The sequence below is a fragment of the Bactrocera dorsalis genome, chromosome 5, assembly GCF_023373825.1.
Source record: "Bactrocera dorsalis isolate Fly_Bdor chromosome 5, ASM2337382v1, whole genome shotgun sequence".
Lineage (NCBI taxonomy): Eukaryota > Metazoa > Arthropoda > Insecta > Diptera > Tephritidae > Bactrocera > Bactrocera dorsalis.
In genome coordinates this window covers 58557164-58580255 of record NC_064307.1, presented here as the reverse complement: position 1 = coordinate 58580255, position 23092 = coordinate 58557164, and positions in this window count along the sequence as shown.

Below are 23092 nucleotides of genomic sequence, written 5' to 3'. Positions count from 1 at the left end.
TTAAAGTCATAATTCTGCGTAAGCAGTTATAGTAGTAGGGCTATACCCAATTCCTACTATTTCGACCTTGCCGCGCACCCTGAAAACGTGAGTAACCCTTGTGTAAGATGTGGTAGACAACGCATGTGGAGCCTGAGCTCACTGTTAAAAGAGAGAAAGCTTCAGCGAAGCCACTCCGACACAGTCGGTTTAAAGATTTGCTGAAGTCCAATTGTAGCGTCTGTTCATCAAGGGTGCGGCTGGGGTCAATACTTCCCCTAACCCGGATAAATCTAAAAAATTCGAAATAGATTGTTGCAAAAAAGTATGCGGAAATTGTAAATAAAACGTCAAATATTTATTTATTCATCAAAATTTATTTTTTCACCAGTTGAAACACACTTATGCCAACTATGTTTTCAGTCTTCGAAACACTTTTCATAAGCATTTTTCGGGATGGCTTTCTCCTCCTTCAGCGAATTTAGTTTCAGCTCTTCGATCGACTGAAAACGGGTTCCACGGAGCGGCAATTTTAGTTTGAAGAACAAGAAAAAATCAAATGGAGCCAAATCTGGTGAATACAGTGGTTTATTGATTACTTTGCTTTTGGTCACTCTTTTGAAAAAATAAATCAGCTTTATCGGGACCAGTCGATCAAGAACGCATTTCATACCCAAACTATCCACCAAAAGCAACCGAATGGACTTGCGAGAGATGCCGAGCTCTCTTGTCATCTCTTTAGCAATTGCCTTACGATTTTCAAGAACCACATCCTTTACTTTTTAATATTTTCATCAGTTGAAATGGTCGAATGTCGTCCGGAACGAGGCATGTCCTCAACGATCTCTCGACCATGGCCCCAGACTCGAGTTTGAGAATCTCTTGAATATTGTTCGCAACTGCGTCTACAGAAGTTGTTTATATTTATGTGCCCCTTGAAGGCAAAATTCACCAGATCTGATTCGAAGTGTTCCGTTTGAAACATGAGTTTTGGAAATAAAATTCCATAAATTTTATGTATTTTTCCTGCTTTGACGCATATGTCAAATACAAGTGCTTACAATCACAGGTAACTTAAGCCTTATTCCTCTGGTAAATTTTAACCTATATATACTAATAATATATGGTCAAATCAGTATTATTTATAAATTTACAATATATTATTGCACCCATTTCCTTCTTCCCTCCGATAAATTAAAATATTTTTACATTGATTGCGCCCAACCACTTGCCTGCAACACATATTGCTCTCAATTACAAGCACCCCAGCAAACTTTTACAACAAATAATTCAATTAATGCCTACGAATAAGCGCGTAGTTTCACTTACGACAAATCGGCAACAACAGTAGCAACAAATTCTTGCACAGCGCTCTACTTGGCACACACCATTTCGATTAGTGGCTGAGAAAATTTTTCTCAGCAGCGCGTATCGCAGCAGCTGGCGCAGATTTTACGGTTGTTTTTGCCACACAGCGCGCTTGCGCAGCAGGACAACGCTCAGATTTATGCTTTGAAATAATTTTTTCTAGCGAAAAAATTAAAGTGTGCACATTTCGCACTAGATTGGTGTTGCTTTTCGCCTTTTTCTGCGCTTATGGAAAACGACAGGTGGCAGCATGGCGTTGTGGTGTGAAAATTTAGTTGTATGCTACAAATTGTTGGGGTGGAAAGTTAATGTGCAATCCGTTTCAAGTTGGTGACTGAATAATTATTGGCGAAATTGTGCGCAGTTTGTGGTCACAAATACATACACATATGTACAATAAGTACGTATGAAAGCGAAATGTCATTACAACTTGGCAAGGCATAACTAATTTGAATGAAAGTGCCTACAAAAGATTGTTAGAAGTTTACCGGTTGCCGGAGAGAAATTATTGGAAGATGAAAAAACTTTCGCTTAAAATGTTTTTATGCAAATTTAAGGAAGGACTAAGTTAGGGCGCATTCGATGTAAGTTTTATAGTCTTTTAAAATGCAAGAATCGAAGCCAGGTAAATACCTTAATGTAACTCATATACTGATCTATATATTCGATATAAAGTCTGTTAGAAAAACGAAAATCAGCTTACACATTTAATATATGGGAGTTGGAGATAGTACCGATTTCATTTATTTTTGCCAACACGCTTTTGTTAACACGCTACAAATAAGTAAAATGTTTCCTGAGATTCATTGAGGAATCTTACATACCATCAGCACTCATGTGGAGTAAAGCCAACCAGATTTTACAATATCCTGATATTGGTCATGAGGGGACCAGGCCAAGTTTTCGCCCGATTTCATCAATTTTAAGCACAAAGATTCACTGTCAAGAGTAAAACACGCTCTCTCATTTTCGTCGAGATAATTCAAAAATCTAACGGTACAGTATGAAAATTATATTTACTAGGGTCCAAATATTCGGAAAGCTAATTCGATTCTTTAATTCTTTGTAATTTTAAAGAGTGCTATATGGAGAGTAGGCGTGGTTGTCCTCCGATTTCGCCTATTTTCTCACCGTTACATAGGAATTAGAGAAAAGCGTCACGTACCAACTTTAGTTGAAATCGCTGGGGCGGGTACCAAGATTAGTGAGCGGTGCCAAACCCGTCGTCATTATTTGGTTTCATCCACTTTCAATATTTATTTTGTCGCCTTCAAGATAATCCCCACCTGATATAATACTCTTATGCTAACGATTTCTTCAGTCCTCGAAATACTTTTTTGAGCACTTTTTGGGATGACCTTTAGCTCCTTCTGTGAACTTTGTTTTTTCGATTTCTTCGATCGACTGAAATCGGGTTTCACGGAGTGGCAATTCTTCTTCTTCTTAATTGGCGTAGACACCGCTTACGCGATTATAGCCGAGTTAACAACCGCGCGCCAGTCGTTTCTTCTTTTCGCAACGTGGCGCCAATTGGATATTCCAAGCGAGGCCAGGTCCTTCTCCTCTTAGTCCTTCCAACGAAGTGGAGGTCTTCCTCTTCCTCTACTTCCCCCGGCAGGTATTGGAAGTATACTTTCAGAGCTGGAGAGTTTTCATCCATTCGGACAATATGACCCAGCCAGCGTAGTCGCTGCCTTTCAATTCGCTGAACTATGTCAATGTCGTCGTATATCTCGTACAGCTCATCGTTCCATCGAATGCGATATTCGCCGTGGCCAACGCACAAAGAACCATAAATCTTTCGCAGAATTTTTCTCTCGGAAACTCGCAACGTCGACTCATCCGCTGTTGACATCGTCCAAGCCTCTGCACCATATAGCAGGGCGGGAATTATGAGAGACTTATAGAGTTTGGTTTTTGTCTGTCGAGAGAGGACTTTGCTTCTCAATTGCCTACTCAGTCCGAAGTAGCACCTGTTGGCAAGAGTTATCCTGCGTTGGATTTCTAGGCTCACATTGTTGGCTGGTTCCTAAATAAACGAAATTATCTACAACTTCAAAGTTATGACTGTCAACCGTGACGTGAGTACCAAGTCGCGAGTGCGACGACTGTTTGTTTGATGACAGGAGATATTTCGTCTTGCCCTCGTTCACTGCCAGACCCATTCGTTTTGCTTCCTTGTCCAGCCTGGAGAAAGCAGAACTAACGGCGCGGGTGTTGAGGCCGATGATATCAATATCATCGGCATACGCCAGCAGCTGTACACTCTTATAGAAGATTGTACCTGCTCGATTAAGTTCTGCAGCTCGAACTATTTTCTCCAGCAGTAGATTGAAAAAGTCGCACGATAGGGAGTCGCCTTGTCTGAAACCTCATTTGGTATCGAACGGCTCGGAGAGGTTCTTCCCGATCCTGACGGAGCTTTTGGTGCCGCTCAACGTCAGTTTACACAGCCGTATCAGTTTTGCGGGGATACCAAATTCAGACATCGCGGCATAAAGGCAGCTCCTTTTCGTGCTGTCGAAAGCAGCTTTGAAATCGACGAAGAGGTGGTGTGTGTCGATTCTCCTTTCACGGGTCTTTTCCAAGATTTGGCGCATGGTGAATATCTGGTCGGTTGTTGATTTACCAGGTCTGAAGCCACACTGATAAGGTCCAATCAGTTTGTTGACGGTGGGCTTTAATCTTTCACACAATACGCTCGATAGAACCTTATACGCGATATTAAGGAGGCTAATCCCACGGTAGTTGGCGCAGATTGTGGGGTCTCCTTTTTTATGGATTGGGCATAGCACACTTAAATTCCAATCGTTGGGCATGCTTTCGTCCGACCATATTTTGCAGAGAAGCTGATGCATGCTCCTTATCAGTTTTTCGCCGGCATGTTGGAATAACTCGGTCGGCAATCCATCAGCCCCCGCCGCTTTGTTGTTCTTCAAGCGGATAATTGCTATTCGGACTTCTTCTTGGTCGGGCAATGGAGCGTCTTCTCCATCGTCATCGATTGGGGAATCGGGTTCGCCTTCTCCTGGTGTTGTGCGTACACTGCCATTCAGCAGACTAGAGAAGTATTCGCTCCATAATTTTAGTATGCTCTGTGCATCAGTATCTAGATCACCTTTGGGGGTTCTACAAGAGTATGCTCCAGTCTTGAGGCCTTCTGTAAGCCGCCGCATTTTTTTGGAGAATTTTCGAGCATTACCCCTGTCGGCTAGCTTATCGAGCTGTTCGTACTCACGCATTTCGGCCTCTTTCTTCTTCTGTCTGCAAATGCGTCTCGCTTCCCTCTTCAACTCTCGGTATCTATCCCATCCCGCACGTGTTGTGGTCGATCGTAACGTTGCGAGGTAGGCAGCCTGTTTTCTCTCCGCTGCGACACGGCACTCCTCGTCGTACCAGCTGTTCTTTTGCACTTTCCGAAAACCAATGGTTTCGGTTGCAGCTGTACGTAAGAAGTTTGAAATGCCGTCCCACAGTTCCCTTATACCGAATTCTCGATGAGTGCTCTCAGAGAGCAGGAGTGCAAGCCGAGTAGAAAAACGTTCGGCTGTCTGTTGTGATTGCAGTTTCTCGACGCCGAACCTTCCTTGTGTTTGTTGGCGTGCGTTTTTTGTTGCACAGGTAGCTTGATGTATTTTCTTTTGCTGAAATCTAGTACCACAGACAACCATATTTCAGGCCCTGGCGAAGTCGATCAGCCTCAACCCATTTGGGGATGTTTCGTCATGAAGGCTGAATTTACCGACCGTCATGCCAAAGATACCTTCTTTGCCCACCCTGACGTTAAAGTCGCCAAGCACAATTTTGACATCGTGGCGGGGGCATCTCTCATAAGTGCGCTCCAAGCACTCATAAAAGGCATCTTTGGTCACATCGTCCTTCTCTTCCGTCGGGGCGTGGGCGCAAATCAGCGATATGTTGAAGAACCTCGCTTTGATGCGGATTGTGGCTAGACGTTCATTCACCGCAGTGAATGATAGTACTCGGCGACGGAGTCTCTCTCTCACCACGAATCCCACACCAAACTTGCGCTCCTTTATATGGCCACTGTAGTAAATGTCACAAGGACCTACTTGTCTCTGTCCTTGTCCCGTCCATTGCATTTCTTGGACGGCGGTGATGTCAGCCTTTATTTTCACGAGGACATCAACCAGCTGGCCAGCGGCACCCTCCCAATAAAGAGGCCGGACATTCCAGGTGCATGCGCTTAAATCGTAATCCTTATTTCGTTTGCCTTGGTTGTCATCAAAAGGGGGGTCACTCATCCGAGGGTTGTTGTTCCTATTCATTGGGGGTGTTTTTTTACGTGGCGGGTCCCAACCCCAGCGCACACCCCTATGCCGGGGATGGATCGCCTTCACCCGGTCGCTCGCCTTCAAACGGATGTTCTTAGGCTACCCAGAGGATACTTGGTCAAAGACCGGAAGTCGTGAGCTGCTTGAGTCATATGTAAAAGAATCGTTTCTGGCCACTCCCAAGTGAATGGCGATCAGAGAACTTTCCTCACTTGCGTGAACTTCTACACATGACTCCATCCTCCAATTCCAGTCCGTTGAAATCTGTGAATGTGGAGGTTGATCGATGATATTCATTGCATTTTATGCTTTACAAGTATATTCCGTCACAATAATACGAGGGCTTACTGGACTGAGTTCGCTGTGTAATATTCATTGAAATATAGTCAAGAAATTACATTTTATTATATTTCTATTACTAGGCTTAGGCAACTAGATACAATTTTCTAAAACAATAGAAAGGAGATAGCAGCGTTAAAAAGTATAGAAGAGGAAAAATATGAGCATATACATCTGTAGATTTGCTTTCAATATTTCAATAGAAAACAAAGTGACCTCACCCAAAAGCTCTTTAAAATACAAAAATTCACAGATTGATGCAAACATAGAGTTACAAAGGGCTTTTAGAGTGGATTCACAATTAGGAAAGAGCAAAGAGCAATAATGTTATATCTTCATAAAAAAGCAAAAGCTCAGATTGCTGAAATTATGAGTTGTACGAGGAAAATGGTATACAACGTCATCAATTTTGATAAAAGTGATCCAAATTTGCTTAAAAAAAAATTGCAAAGCTCCTGGGCATAAAACAACGAAACTTCTTGATAGAATCATCGTCAGAAAAGCAAGGCCAAGCACACCAGTCCAAAAGAAAAACATAAGAACACGGCTGGACTTTACTAAAGAACATTTAGACATCAACAGGGTTCTGTAGAGGCATGAAACTAAGATGAACCGTATATGATCGGATGGAAAACCATTTGTTCATCGGCCTATGTGCCATGCGTATAAATCCAGATACACTACAAAAACTATTAAGCACGGAAGAGGTAGCGTATAGGTCCTGATACGGTGGTGGACACTGGTAAGGATAGATGGCGGCATGGACCAATTTACATACCAAAATATTCGCAACAATGAGAAAAATCCAAAGCATGCATTTAAAAGTGTGAAGAACTGACTTATTGCAGAAAATATTAACATCCTGATCTGGCCAGCCCAAAATTCCGATGCAAACCCGATTGAAAATTTATGGAACGACATTAGGATACAGGTGGCCTTACGTTTGGTGTAATGTGATAGATTCTGCTTCAGTAGAGTCCTTCATAGACTAGACTGAGAAGTATTAGAAGAGTGTTTGAATTTTTATAACCGTAGATTAATTTTCATACCCTTTTTAGTTAACTTTAGGATTATACTATATATAAGAACAATATAGTTTTTAAGTGATGCATTGAAACGAAGACTACTTTTGAACCACAAAATTTTAAAATTCTGATCCACAATAGGAACCTTGTATGCATTATACTAATTTTCGATAAATTTTCTTGAAGAAAATATTTTAAATTAAGTAAAAATTAAGCTTTCATAATTTTAGTAAAAACATCGGAAATTATCAGTTTGAAGCCGCTTTAAATACGTTCAAGTGGCGAACTCTTCACGTACTTTGCACATGAAGCACTAAAACTCCGCTCAATCATACATAACCTGCAATATCTCATGCATTGGCAACATGATAGCTCTTCACTTCCACTTAATTTGTATCATATATAAAACATCTTTCTCTCATTTTTTAGTTTCTCACTTCACTGTTAACCATTGCCGCTCCCTTTGCTCTTGCTTTTACACAATTTCTTTTATCCTTAACACAATACCCAAATCAAATGACAAATGATCGAATTTACATAACATAATGCATTCAGCCAGCATCCTATTTAATATAATTTTTCATATTCCGCTCATGTTCACTCAAGTAAAACAAAACCAATATGTAACGATAAAATGCCGTGAAGTTAATTTTTCTTTTGATTTTTTCAACGTGTTGTTTCTTTTGAACTTTTTGTTGGCCGCTTGTGTCTTCCGCTCTTGTTTTTCTTGTAATGGTGTTAAGTTATTGTTACTATTTTTCTCTTTATCATAGTTCCCTTGTTACACTTAAGAGCCTCATTTGTTCTAGAGCAAAGTAGAGAAGGAGTGAATAATAGAGTAAATGGGTGCGATGTGTGAGGAGTGAGGAATGAGGAAATACGAGGTACAAAATGTAACATGAAGTTGGGAGGTTCAAGAATTGAAGGCTAAGAAATGTATTATAAGGCTAATATAAATGAAAATAAAAATACACACACCAATTTTCACTCAGAAACATATTTTTAAATAATTCTAATTTTTATTTTTCTTATCGACTCAAAAAGTTTATTTTTCTATTCCTACAGCCGGTCACTTCAGTAACATCTTCTCCCTATATTTTCAGTTGCTTTTTTGCGTCGGCGTCTTGCAATCATTCTTTCTCTACTCTCCAGTATCCACATCGTGCTTCTTCCTTCCTCCATTGCTGCACTTTATTGCTCTTAAACGCTCATTCATTTGTTTTGAGTAATTTGCTGCGATAAGACTATCAGCGGAGCTGACATGTTTCACGCATTACAAGAGTAATGAGCACACTGTTCAACGCATTAGTGTAACTTAAGTGGATGGAATGGATAAATGAGCGCATCGCGCGGCGGTTAAACGAATGACGGATATTAAGAAACAATATCGAAAAGGAGTACTGAATACAAATTAAATGTTTGGGTCAATGGTATTGTGTTGAAGAGTTGTAGGCACGAATACGAGCATGAGCTTTTTCGATGCAGATGGCGGAGACTCACCAGTTTAAAAATGACTCCGTTGAGTTAAAGCTTCAACCCAATTGTTCTAAATTTTTTATTATTATAACCAGTGATCGCTCATGCTTCAGTTTTGCACAGCTGTGATTTCAATTTGCGAAAAAAAATCCCTGTCGAGATTTACAGAAAAGTAACTCCACAAGTATTTTGAAAACAAATGTTTACACCTATAGAGAGATACTTTTATGACTCTTGTGTGGGATGGGACATCTAACAAAATTACGTGACTACATTAATATATTTCAATTACCTCATAGTATATAAACACAAGCAGAGGACGAAAATAGACATATGAAATCATACTAATATTATAAATGTGAATGTAAGTTTGTTTGTTACGCTTTCACGCGAAAACTACTTAACCGATCATCAGGAAACTTTGTACATATAGTCCTGAAGTATTAGAAGTAAAATAGGGTACTTTATATTAAAAAATAATAATTTTAAGAAAGATAAAAAAATACATGCAGTATAAAACTATTAAAATTTTTGGAAGTAATCCGTAATTTTTGTGGTTAACTGTCACTTTATTATTTTAGATCTAACTCGCTGATGTTCATTCTTACTCTGCTTTTCTTAGAAAATGCCTCGGAAGCGGAAATCTGGTATATGCAAACCACACTCATACTAATATTATAAATGCGAAAATGAAGTTTAAACAATGAATACTGTAATACCGTCCCACTGTATTACCGGACTCTCCAGAACTTGCGAGATAGTACAGATATAATGGGAACAATGGTAGTTTTATTGGCTGGTTAATTCCGTCAAACCCTCCCAGTGATTCAGAGGGGGAAACAGAAGATGAAATTCAAGCGTGCATTAAATCATCACGGTTATGGTCGATAGTTGAAAAACTCCGCCTGAAAAAGAATATGAGAGTGCAACTTCATAACGACGTGGTTTCAGGACTTTACGCAGAAATGATGCTGAAAATTGGTGATGGTTGTTTAGATGTTGACGCTGAAGGCTACATATTACTGTCAAGAGAATTTTGTAATTTAGTAGAAAGTGATGCGGATCTCATTGCTGATGTTTTTCCGGAACTGCAACAAAATTTGTGTAGTGATCAGTGGTTGTGTGCAAGAGCAATATTAGCACCAAGAAATGAAATTGTTAATAGGATCAACACTGGCATTTTAAACGTGGTTCAAGGAGATATGAAGGAATATTTGTCAAAGGATACAATTAAATATACGGAACTAAGTACTTTATATATGGAGTTTTTAAATTCACTTGAACTATCGGGGCCGTCACATAAACTTCAAACTAAACTACTAAATGTACCAGTAATGCTTTTACGAAATCTATACGTAATGGAACAAATCTTCGGATAACAAAATTGGGACAGAACATATTTGGTGCTATGAAATAGTGTTATAATACCTCGGATACCAATTATTCCCACTGACCTTCCATTCCAATTCGAAAGGGTTCAGGTTCCCCTCAAGCTTAGCTTTGCTGTTACTATAAACAAGGCACAAGGACAAACATTACAGGCAGCAGGAGGGCATTTAGAAAACCCATGCTTTTCTCATGGTCAACTTTATGTAGCCTGTTGACGTGTATCTAATGCCCAGTATTTACACATATTTACACCCGACGGGAAAACTTATAACATTGTCTACAAAAATAACCTAGATAAATACTTTGTATTTTATTTTTTTAAATTGTTAGAATTCAGAATTATTTATTTTTGTTACGGTGAAATATATTTTAACATTTGTTGTTGCATTTCAATACGCATATTTTAAGGTGTTGAAACTTCATTGTCTGTAGTAATTTTTAAAAATTGTTGATCTCAGCCAAGCGTTATCATATTGACTCATTTCTATTATTATACCCTTACCGTTTATCTCTCATCTTTATTTAATGGCTCCACTGCGGGCGAAGCCGCGCGTAAAAAACTAGTTTTAAAAATAATTTTTTAGAATTAACATATTAAAATTTCAATTCGATATAGTTTTTGAGTTACAGCCGTTCTATCCGGTCCACCAGTTTTTTCTCTAAATAAAACTTTTCGGTTTTGCAGTGGTAATAATCATTTGAATATGTTATTACTTAAAAACAAAAAAAATATAAATGTATATTAATAATAATAAAACCACATATCTTCTTCTTTACAGGCGTAGACATCGCTTACGTGATTATAGCCGAGTCAACAACAGCGCGCCAGTCGTTTCTTCTCTTCGCTACGTGGCGCCAATTGGATATTCCAAGCGAAGCCAGGTCCTTCTCCACTTGGTCCTTCCAACGGAGTGGAGGTCTTCCTCTTCCTCTGCTTCCCGCGGCGGGTACTGCGTCGAATACTTTCAGAGCTGGAGTGTTTTCATCCATCCGGATAACATGACCTAGCCAGCGTAGCCGCTGTCTTTGAATTCTGTGAACTATGTCAATGTCGTCGTATATCTCGTACAGCTCATCGTTCCATCGAATGCGATATTCGCCGTGGCCAACGCGCAAAGGACCATAAATCTTTCGCAGAACTTTTCTCTCGAAAACTCGCAACGTCGACTCATCAGTTGTTGTCATGGTCCAAGCCTCTACACCATATAGCAGGACGGGAATTATGAGCGACTTATAGAGTTTGGTTTTTGTTCGTCGAGAGAGGACTTTACTTTTCAATTGCCTACTCAGTCCGAAGTAGCACTTTTCGGTAAAACTTTTCGGTTTTGCAGTGGTAATAATCATTTGAATATGTTATTACTTAAAAACAAAAAAAATATAAATGTATATTAATAATAATAAAACCACATATAGGATACTTTTTATCACGTTCCCGTGAGACGTGGCATAAAACGAAGAATAACAAAACGCAACTGAAAGCAATTTATTAAAAAAATGTTGAAGTTGACCGGTTGATGTGTTTGTTTCCAATCTCTATCACCTTATTGTAACGATATAGCCATTAAGAAAGCCTATCTCCGACCAACCTGATCAAATCTTTCACGTCGGAGAAACGATACTCATTGGGAAATGACAATCGTTGAAGTAATTATATCTGCAACTCCAAGTCAGATATGCACATTATTTGCTATTATCATTTCGACATGCGTCATTTCGAACCCATCTAACCTGTGGCACAAATACAAGGATAATATGTTAGAAGACATTTTACATCAAATTCGTGTTAGTTCAAAAAATCCCGACCTTTGGATGAAAGAGGAGATACATAAACGGACTTTGATCTTATTCGAAGACATGTGTTATATCATTTGCGTCAATTAGTCAGGTTAGGAATGAAAGCGCAAAAATGTGAAATGAATGACGCATTTCACGAATTTGAACGAGAAAAAGAATATGATCACCAAAAATTAGGTATAATAGTTCGAACGAAGGATAACAGCCATGAATAATGAAAATAGTCGACTATATGAGCTGGATGGCCTTAGTGGTACTGCTAAGACATTTCTGATGTCAGCAGTTTTAGCCACATCGAAGCTATGTGCTGAAACTTCAGCTGACAACAAACATGAGAGTTTCACTGCTGAATAATACATCTGCTGAAGATTTCTCTGAGCAATTACTGGCTATCGATAATGATCGAGTACCTGTGGTCGAATATAGCAGATTGATTTTATTTCCACAGAATTTCTGTAACTTCAACCATCAACAAAGTGTTCCCAAACATTATAAGTAGCCACAAAACTAATGAATGGTTGGAGTGAGCGAGCAATTTTTGGCTACAAACCTGTGAAAAAAACGCGTTTGGTTATAAGGAAATTGATGGATAATGTAATTTATGCGACGATACTCAAAGTATAATTCGAAGATGAGAAAGTTCTTATTCCAAGGATCTTAATGATTCCAACCGACATGACACTGGAGTTTAGTAACAATGTCTATTCTGTTTTAATTTCCATTAAGGTTGACAAAATTTTTTACCCATGTACTGTTATGAACTACTAAGATACTGAACTAATATACACAATCCTACAGTTAACAAAAAGTTCATTTGAAAATTAATTTCATATCCAGAAATTCCCACAGATTTAAAATGTGCGGAGAAAAATTCCCCTAAGCTTCATAAGCGCCGCGCTACAATTACGTTGGCATGCCACTCAACACCTCCATAACCAATTTAAGCGCATACGAGTATGTGTGAGCATTTGTTATTGCTGTTTTTTCACCCAAACGCTTAGAATTATAATGAAAGAGAGGCATCGTTGAAAAAACCCACATTTCACATGTTCTACAACATTTTTTACATATTTCTCCTATAATAGTTGTTATTTTTCACACCACAAGCAATTACGGACTTTTCACAGCTGCGGTTTGCAGCAACAACTACAGTGTATATATATCGATGTTGTGAGGTTTATATGTGTATGCAGATGCATCTCTTCGCATGTGAAGTGTCTCGTTAAGAGGCGGCCTGCGTTGACGCCTCGCCAGCCACAGCGCATGCGCAGCTTGGGCGGTGAACTGTTGTTGTTGCTGTTTTTTAAAAAAACTTTGATCTTATTTTTTGTTTTCTTTTCAGTTTATGTGTGCGAGTGTTTCACTGCAGCTGCTTGGCTCATCTACGTCGAGCTTATGTAAACATGCCCCGCCCTCATGCCAGCCCACCGAAACCATTTTGCTTTGATTAATAAAACCTCACACGTGTAAGATCGACGCAATTGATAAGCGGCAGCGGCTCGAGTGGAAAATACAAGAATGTGTGAAAATCGCTGTATAAAACAACAGCAACAAATGGAAGACAACCGAAGGATGCAGCTAGAGAGGCTACAGCACTACAGCTAAGGAGAAGAAGAAGCAAAAATGTAACAACATTAACAACAACAGCGATAACAACAACTTACAAGTATAACAACAAAAGCTAATCTTTCAATTAGAGACAATTTGTCAAAACGCTGGCGGCCGCCGCCATAACACAGCCACAACGAAGAAGGAGAAGAGCAGCGCTTAAGGCCACCTGCAGTTGACAGCCAACACCACCATCGATGCGTAATCAAGCGACGACAGCGACAGCGCAGCACCGACGGCGGAAAGTCGATATTGATAAAAAGCGGAGTAAAAGCGAGCTAAGCGCAGATACTGTCATCTTGTAGCTGGAGCGGCGGCAAGGCACCATATTTCTTATGCTCAGCTTACGTATTGTTGACTAAGTGTAAGTTATATTGTTGTTGTTGCGGTTGCCTGACTGCACTCCTCAATCAAAGGCTCATTTATAGGCGTCGAATTACAAGAACGCACTAATCGAAATCATTTATCAAAGCGGCGGCTGGAACATGTAGCTGGTCTGTACATATATACGGTCTGCTATGCTATGCCAAGCTGTATTATGCTATGCTACGTTATGTGGTGCTGTGCTATTTTTTGTCATACCATACTATGCAATGCCGGCCAATACAATGTATGCTTTGCTATGCTTTGCTGAGCTGCGTTGCACTACGCTATACCATGCCACATATCCTTCGCATTACCGTTTAACATTAACCATTACGCTGGCAGCTATTTTGTTCACACTTTCTACCCCTCTCCATACCTAACTGAGCACATTTCTGTGCACTTTGTTGGTGGCAACGTCAACAATAAGTGCAGCAATCAGCACCTATTGTGGCAGTTGCAATATGTTCTCACCTGAATGCTTTCCGCAAAGCGATTTTCAAACCGTAAAGCTTAATCAAAAGCAATTTACTCGTATATAGAGTTTCATTTTGCGGTAAACGATAGCTTTTCGCTGGTTTTAAATAATGAAAGCAGCATAAATGGTTACAGATGACTATATATTAGGGTGGATCACAAACATATTTAATTATTTTATCTTAGATACCGTTGAAATAATATCGCCCGCTATTATGAAAAAAATAATACATTTAAAATATTGTAATGATTTAGGATTACACACTGAATAATTTTTGAACGAGTTTATTTAGCAAAAAGTCATTTTTCATTCATTTGTGATTCATTTCCCCAAAGAATAAGTTTTCATATTCACTATACAATAATTTAGTCAAAATATGAAAATATTTCTGGACTATTTAAATGGGAAATTGAAAATAACAACACACAAACTTTTTTTTCGCCCCACCCTCTTATAAACATACGAGGTGTGTTCAAAAAGTATCGCGAATCGTAACTGACAGTTTTCTTCGATTGCAGGGGCGTGGTGCATCATGAGTTCTTGCCACAGGGAAGAATGGTCAATAAGGAATATTACCTGCAAGTTATTCGCAATTTGCGCGTAGCAATCCGCCAGAAACGCCCGGATTTGTGGAAGAACAAAAATTGGCTTCTGCACCACGATAACACTCCTACTCACACATCGTTGCTAGTGCGCGACTTTTTGGCCAAAAACAACACACTAATGATGCCGCAGCCACCGTATTCTCCAGATCTGGCCCCCTTTGACTTTTTCTTGTTCCTTAAACTGAAGAGGCCCATGAAAGGACGACGTTACGCTTCTCTTTACGAGATAAAGACGGCATCGAAAGAGGAGCTGAAGAAGATAAAAAAAAAAAATGATTTTTTGAAGTGCTTCGAAGATTGAAAAAACCGTTGGCACAAGTGTATAATATTTCATGGGGATTACTTTGAAGAGGACAAAATAGATATTCATGAATAAATAAATAATTTTTGAAAAACACACAAAATTCGCGATACTTTTTGAACACACCTCGTATTTATTCACAAAAAAAAACAATAATTTGATTAATTATGCAATTACGTCTGTTCTCAATTACAACAAGTGTCTGCAACGTTCGGCATATGCCGTTATACTTTTATACACTTAAGTCACACATGTTGGCTCAGTATAGTTCCAATAATCGAGGTTTTGCCAGTCAGTTTTCAAAAGCTCCTCTTGAAGTGAAGTCATTTGCCATAGTCAAAATTATGTAGTAATCACTTGAGGGCCGATTCGGTATTGGTCTGTATAAAGAGTTAATCTATAAGATAGTAGCTATTGTAACTGATTTCTCGTTAAACCTACCAAACACATAACAAAGCCATGTTGATCATCAATCCTAGTTTTTCCACCAAGCCTACTCACTGGCTTTCGTTTAAAATTGTCGTAAATAGCCCACTTATCTTATCACCAGTAACCATCCACTTCAGAAATTAATCGATTTTGTTGAGATTCTACAGCGATTCGAAGACTGGAATTCAGTCTATCAGCTTTTTTAGGTACATGGCCCATACAGCAAGTCGTATATATAAAAACCAGGAGCTACCCAAGGCTTATATACGGTACATATGTAAGCTGTATAAACAACAGGAGAAATAATGAATATTAAAAATTTCCTAAGATCAAATGTGAACAGCTTAACTTCTCAGGAAGATATTTGAAGAACATCTAACGGTAAATTAAAACTATATACGTAGAATTCATTCATCTATTAAGTATTATAATAGCCGTTTTAAAAGTGTGTGATTTATATTAAGGTTCCCTACTAAACACAGAAGCTTTAAATTTAAGTGAAAATGTTTATTATCAATATATTCTTTGGTATTTATTTTTTGAAAATCATCTCTTTCAAATGTTGGCCGCGGCTACGGATTGACCGTTGAGACTAATTTCCATGATTCGTTCGAGCATTTCGACTGGTAGCTGACGAATGACAAGCGTGATGTTTTGCTCCAAGGCTTCGCAGACCTTCGATCTTACATATATCCACAGGAAAAAGTCTAACGGTGTGATATCACATGATCTTCTTGGAACGTTTCCAGAGTCCATAAAACGAAGCGATGTCGCTTCGGATGGTCGCGCGGTATCAGTCCTTGCACTAGCTGTATTTTATACACTTTCAATTTTCGGTCTCCAATAAAAATGCGCCAAGTCGTTCCATACGTCAATCCGAGTTGCTGCGAACGGCGCCAAATCGACCCTCGACGGCACTTGGGTAACACTATCAACAGCTGGGCAAATCACTCTTTAGCGATTTTTAATCGCTTCTTAAATCTTATAGTTGTATAGTATATTCGAAGTATGCTGACCAAATTTAAAGCTGAAGTTCAAAAATCACCAGCTAAAGGCCAGTGGCAGCTGACTTCTGCATATTTAGGACGCCGTTCAGGCTTTGTTGTCACCAACAGCAATGACAACCATATGTGACAAGAGCTAAAACTAAGTGCACTGGCAACAGGTAGTAGCCAGTTATTAGACAGCAAATAGCTTGAGAACACATGGTGCTTTCGCGAACACCCTTAAGACTATTCAGCGGAGAGTCTGAGCCTCTGGGTACTTACATTGCTTTTTTACGGAAATGCAGCAAGTATTTAAAATTATGTCTCAACAATTCGTCGAAGGTACTAAGCTGGAAAAAACAATTAAAATAACTCTTTAAACTATTTGCTACACTTGACACTTGTAGACTTGCCGCTAGCCGCTAGGCACCAGCCACTAAGTATAGTTAGCGATGCTGTGTTGTTGTTAATGTTGCATATTTTTCACATGCAGCGACAATTTACAAATTATGCGCTTTTATTGCACAGTTATATTGGCTTTGGCTTAGTTGACTTTGCGCAGAATTCAGATTTCTTTTCACCGAATTTTGTTTTTTGTTCTCTCCGGAAACTAACTGCATTCGGGTTAGGTGAAAATTTTAGCAATGCTCTTTTGGTTGATAAAGGCAATTTTGCCGGCTCGTTAGTGGAAATCACGTGCTCGAAGTGAGTAGAAGTTAGTTTTACGCTTTAAGCTTTCAGTAAGGAAGTGAAAAACGCTGCCAAAGTGACATTTTTTAATTCTATCTTTTAAATTGTTTAAGGTTACTTTGGTTCATTGGATTTGCAAACAATTCCGAAATGTAATTCAAGCATAAAATTAATATTATTTGTTGTGCAATGCTTGAAGACTCTGTAGTTTGACTTGCAATGCGCATAGTTTAACGGTACATTTGAAATAAATCTGACATCTTGAACACTTTTGGGCGGAAGAAATGTCAGAAAGCTTTAGAAGTGATATAAAGAAATGATTATATGTATGCTTACACTTAATGCTAGAATTTAAAATGAAATCACATAATCATACATAACAGTTATAAAATCACTCACAGGACTCGGGAGCTTAAAAAATCTTATCTGTGAAAAAAATTAATGAATTGCAACTGAAAATTTATTATAACACTCGTGACAACAGATGTTCTTAAGCCATAATATGAGTGAGAGGACCTAAAAGAAAGTATTAAAAAAATTATAATCACCGATAGTTAGTAATGTTACCTAAAATAACCAAGTAAAAACAATCAGTTTGTAAAAGGAGCTGGATTCATCTATCGAGATCAAAACTCTCACTTTAATCCTGACAAAAAACTAGAAAAAAACGTCCACTTTGAATGTTCCAAAGCTAGAATCTTTTTCTTCTTTTTTCGGTACGCCTTCGCTTTAAAATATGGCAGACGAACTGACAATTTCAAAGGATTATTTTAGTCAAAAAGCTATTTGGTTTTCCATAATAGTGGCTTTAGACAACCGAAATAGTGTTATAGCGTTCTTATTACTTTCCGATGTTCGATAGAGAAAAATTATATTTTTTTAAATGTCTTATCAGGTAAGGATGCCTAAGAGCCTTCAAATATAATTTTCTTCTTTCGATTTTCGTCGTTCCTGTTAAAATATGCCAAAATGTAGTTGCACCAAGTAGGTAAGTAGGTACGTAGAGTCACTGCCTAGGCATTAGGAGGTCCATTGTGATGCCACCAGGATCTAAGTCCCTCACTTTATTGTCTCTACACCACACCATGCTTCTTGTGAAAATGATTTTTTTAAGTGCTTCGAAGATTGGAGAAACCGTTGGCACAAGTGTATAATAACTCAAGGGGATTACTTTGACGGGGACAAAATTCATGAATAAATAAATAATTTTTGAAAAAACACAAAATTCGCGATATCTGCTTCACAATTCCAAGAGCTACCGCAATTCCCTGGATCCCATTGCAGACTTATCATTATACAAAATGTTAGTTGCATTAAGCGTTCAAGGCATTCTTTCACTATCTATTTAGACTTTAGTGATTTCAAAGTCACCTGGCTACCTATGCATATAAGGACTGTCCCGTAAAAAATTGACCCTTCCCTTTTCATTAATAACAAGAAAACCAAAGAATTTTTTCAAAGTCTTGTTTTATTTTTTATTAATGAGTACTATAGAGATTACAAATTATAAATAACATTTAACAAATATTCATTTTTTGTAAAAATTTCTTACTTTTTTCTTTAGGCCCTTCATTATGTTTTGTACAGTGTTTTCATCGATAGTACCGTACGACCTTCGCCACTTATTTCTAAAATCTTGTAAATTTTTTGCAGTATCTTTACTCTTCCAGAGATTGGATTTCATTAGAGCCCAATATCTCTCAATAGGTCGAAGCTCTGGGCAATTAGGTGCATTCGCTTTTCTTGGAACAATATTGACATTATTGCTTTCATACCACTCCATGGTAGCTGTAGAATAGTGAGAGGTTGCTAAATCAGGCCAGAACATTACAGTACCCTCATGTTCGCGTATAAATGGCAAAAGACGTTTTTGAAGGCACTCGCTAATATAAATTTTTGAATTGATTGTGCCCTGTGTTACAAAAAAACTGCTTCTCAAACCGCAAGTACATATCCCTTGCCAAACCATATACTGCTTGGGAAATTTGGTCATTTTCTTTTCCTTAAATTTTCTCTGTACTTGCCCCTTTTTCATACAGGTATAATATTCATGCCCCGGTAACTGTTTGAAATCTGCCTTAACGTAGGTTTCGTCGTCCATCACGCAACAGTCAAATTTTGTTAAGTATCCTTCATACAAATTTCGAGCTCGTTTTTGAGCAACCAATTGCTTTTCATCGGAACGATCTAGCACTCTTTGAACTCTATATGTCTCTAGCTTACTATCACTCTTTATCCTTTGTACAGTACTTTTAAAGGTACCTGCTTTAACAGCAACATCTCGTACTGAAGTGTTGGGATTCTGCTTAAAAACTTCCTTCACTCTTTTTGCCAAATTTCCTTCAGCACCTGCTTTTCTACCCGAACCTTTTTTTCGTATAGTACGTACACCCTTTTTGTAATTCGAAACAACCCTTTTGACAGTACTTTCCGATGCTCCAGTTTTTTTTAGCTATAACTGAATATTTTAATTCTGGATTTTCCAGGTAAGTGGACAAAACCAATTCGCGCACTTTTTTTTGATTGCTAGACATCTTAATAGTTTGAAGTGTTGACACCAAATGTTACACATTTTGTTAATTGTCAGATTATATAGAAAAAACAAGTCCCCATTGAGACTAATGCCATAAACAGGTACGTCACAATCTTAAGGAATAAAAGGGTCAATTTTTACGGGACAGTCCTTACTATAAATATGTGTTATTCCTTAGTGTCCTTTTCAGGAGAAGAAGGCTTTTTTTAATTATTGTAAACTCCGCTGGGAAAACGCAGCAGTAGTCAGGAATGCTATTTTGGTATTTAGTTTTGCTGAACAGACAATTTTCTATTGTGAACTCATCAGTATAGATCCTTATCCCTGCGTCTCTATCCATCTCAAACCACTTTCCCACTCTTCCTACTTTATTCTAGTAGAGGAGGCTATATTGGGCACGAATTTAAGTTATATTTTATAGAATTTCAAAAATGAGCAATATTGGGTAGAAACGAAAAGTTTTTAAGTATCATAGCATGCATCTTCTTGTCCACTAAGGAATTACCTCTTTCCTTATTGTAAAATTATGTCAAGTGCCTGGATTGAACGAAATTCACGTTCGATATTCGTACGAAGTTCATCAATAGTCGCTGGTTTTTTGGCATAGACCATAGACTTGACGTAGTAGTACAGAAAATAGTCTAACGGCGTCAAATCGCACAATCGAGCCAGCCATTTCATGAAATAACACGTTCACCAAACTTTATTTTCAATAAATCGATTGTGACATTCGCTGTGTGGCTTGGTGCGCTGCCCTGTTGGAAGCAAATATTGTCCATATAATCCAATTTGGGCCAAAATATTCATTATCATTGAGTGGTAGCGATTCCCATCCACAGTAATATGGCGTTCTTAATCATCACGGAAGAAGTGCCGTACTTATGACGCCGCCGGCCCATAAACCGCACCAAACGGTAATTTTTTGGGAGGCAATGGACACTCATGGAATACGTGTGGATTGTTGCCTAACCAATAACGCATATTTTGCTTACTGACAAAGCCAGCGGCGGCTCTCAACAATACGAGCACTTCTTTGTCTCACTGACAGTGGAACATTTTGTACTGTACCTGTGGACTCAAATTTTTTCACTAGAAGCGCAATTGTTGATCTGACAGGACAATTATGACGTAGCGCTCTTAAAGTTGAGGCCACAGACTTCGAATTTTGGTAGAAAATTTTAATAATTTCGACTCGAAAATAAGAAACCTTCTTCTTAATTGGCGTAGACACCGCTTACGCGATTATAGCCGTAGTTTTCATTAGGTGTTATTTTTACGTGGCGGGTCCCAAACCTAGCGCACAACCCTATGTAGGGGACGTTTCGCCATCTCACTTTAGCTCACCTTTAAAACGGATGTTTCTTGGCTACCCAGAGGATACTTGGCGAAGACCGGAAGTCGTGAGTTGCTTGAGCCATATCTAAAAGAATCGTTTCTGGCCACTCCCAAGTGACTGGCGCTTAGAGAACTTTCCTCACTTGCGTGAACTTCTACACATGACCGAATCCTCCAATAATACCTTACTGAACAGCAATGCCAAAAGAGCGGGAAAAATATGTCGTCGTTTGCTATCCCTATCGGTCTACTTTTGACTCGCTATTGATAAACCTTTTATATTACCTTGACTTTCCTCCATAACTAGAGAATTTAGTTTAGTTGCAACGCACCTTTAAGAGTGGTTGTGTACAAGGTAATTACGCAGCTTACGAAACTGCTGTACTTGAGCCGGAAATAAAACGTCGGGTTCCGGTGATTTTAAGGATTTAAACTATTTATCGCCCAATATACTTTACTTTCTGACACAATATCTGCTTTAAGAATGATTGTGAACCAGGTAATTACGCAGCTTACGAAACTGTTGTCTTTGAGCCGGAAATAAAACGTCGGGTTCCGCCGATTTTAAGAATTTAAACTATTTTTCGCCCAATATACTTTACTTTCTGACACAATATCTACAGGAAAGGAATCTCTTCATACTCCATTGCCTAGTGTATGCATAACCGTGTAGTTTTCAGAGCTCCTTAGGGGGTAAGTATGCACTAGTAGGCCTAAAAACTCTTCGCTGGATGCCATTCAGTTGTCGTCTGGCTTCTAAAAGTATTCAATCTACTAACCTTACTTTGGCCTTCTTTCTGTTGTATTTTCCTATGCTTTGTTGACTCTTGATTAGACTCTGGAGAAAAGTTAAGAAACCATATATCATGCTTTCACACATATCGATGAAAAACATGGTGTCCGTAAATAAGAAATTTACATTGTACCTTACTGCCTGATCTTGAGCAAATGGACAGCGTAATAGTTCAGCCTTACTGAGCCTGTTTGGTTGCAAAATATTCTAAACTCTTATAGTCATAATAAGAGAAGTGTTGCTATAGTCTAATTTTTGGTAAAAATTAATATAGGTTATGCTGACTTTTCAGAAGAAACAATATTTTTGTATTATTTTTCTTACAAGTAACCAGTAAGGCTAGTTCCAGTGTATTTGTTCTTTACCATTTTGTAACTCCATATAACAATGCAGGTAAGTTAGCAAAAAGATTTATTCCACTAATTTAATTCTTCTATCTTCTGAGACTTTTTTGTTTAACCTTTTTTACACACACAAGTATCTCTGCTAAATGAATCTGACGATGTTTATCAAAATCAGGTCAACGCACTGAGATTTTTGTTGAAAAGCGGAAACTGCGAAAACCATTTATCTCAGTAAGCAACAAAATATATCTAACTAAACTATTTACTCAGAAATTTCAAACTAAGAACAAAAATAACAATAAAGCACAACTTGTATATTGCGGAGATGCGCAATAATTTATAGAAAAGAAGCGAGTGAATTAAAACACGCCAGAAAAGCGGTGAAATTTATAGCATCACTCTATTATTTTTTTGCACAAAAGCGCCCAATTTCACCAAAACTAAAGCGGAAGCACTTAAAAGCGACAACATTTTTGATGTAGCTTAGACAACAGCAGCAACAGTTTGTGGCATGTTTGACAAGCCCTAGAAAAGCACGAAAACAATTTAGTGTAATTAGTGGTGCAAGCATAGAAAACTAAAATTTTGATTAGTACAAGTACAATACATACAATATAAGGTGTTTTAATCACAAAATAAAGCTTACCAAAAATATTTATATTTTTTTTTTTTTGACAAAGAAATATACTTCGCCTGACTTATAAGTGTTGATTTAAGTCTAAATAGCAAGCAATTTGGAAATATTTATTGCAACATGTGGCAGAAACATGTAAGTCATTAGTTAACACGTGTGCTAGCCACTCGCAAGTAACTGACTCATTAGCACCTCTGCGTGGTAAGGCAACAATAAAAGCAAAAAAAAAGTAAAAATAAATTGAATTAAAGCGAAAAAGTTCTAGCCTCTAAGCATTCTAGTAAGCGTTTGCTCTATAGTACATACTTAGAAGCTGCCGCAGTGGCAA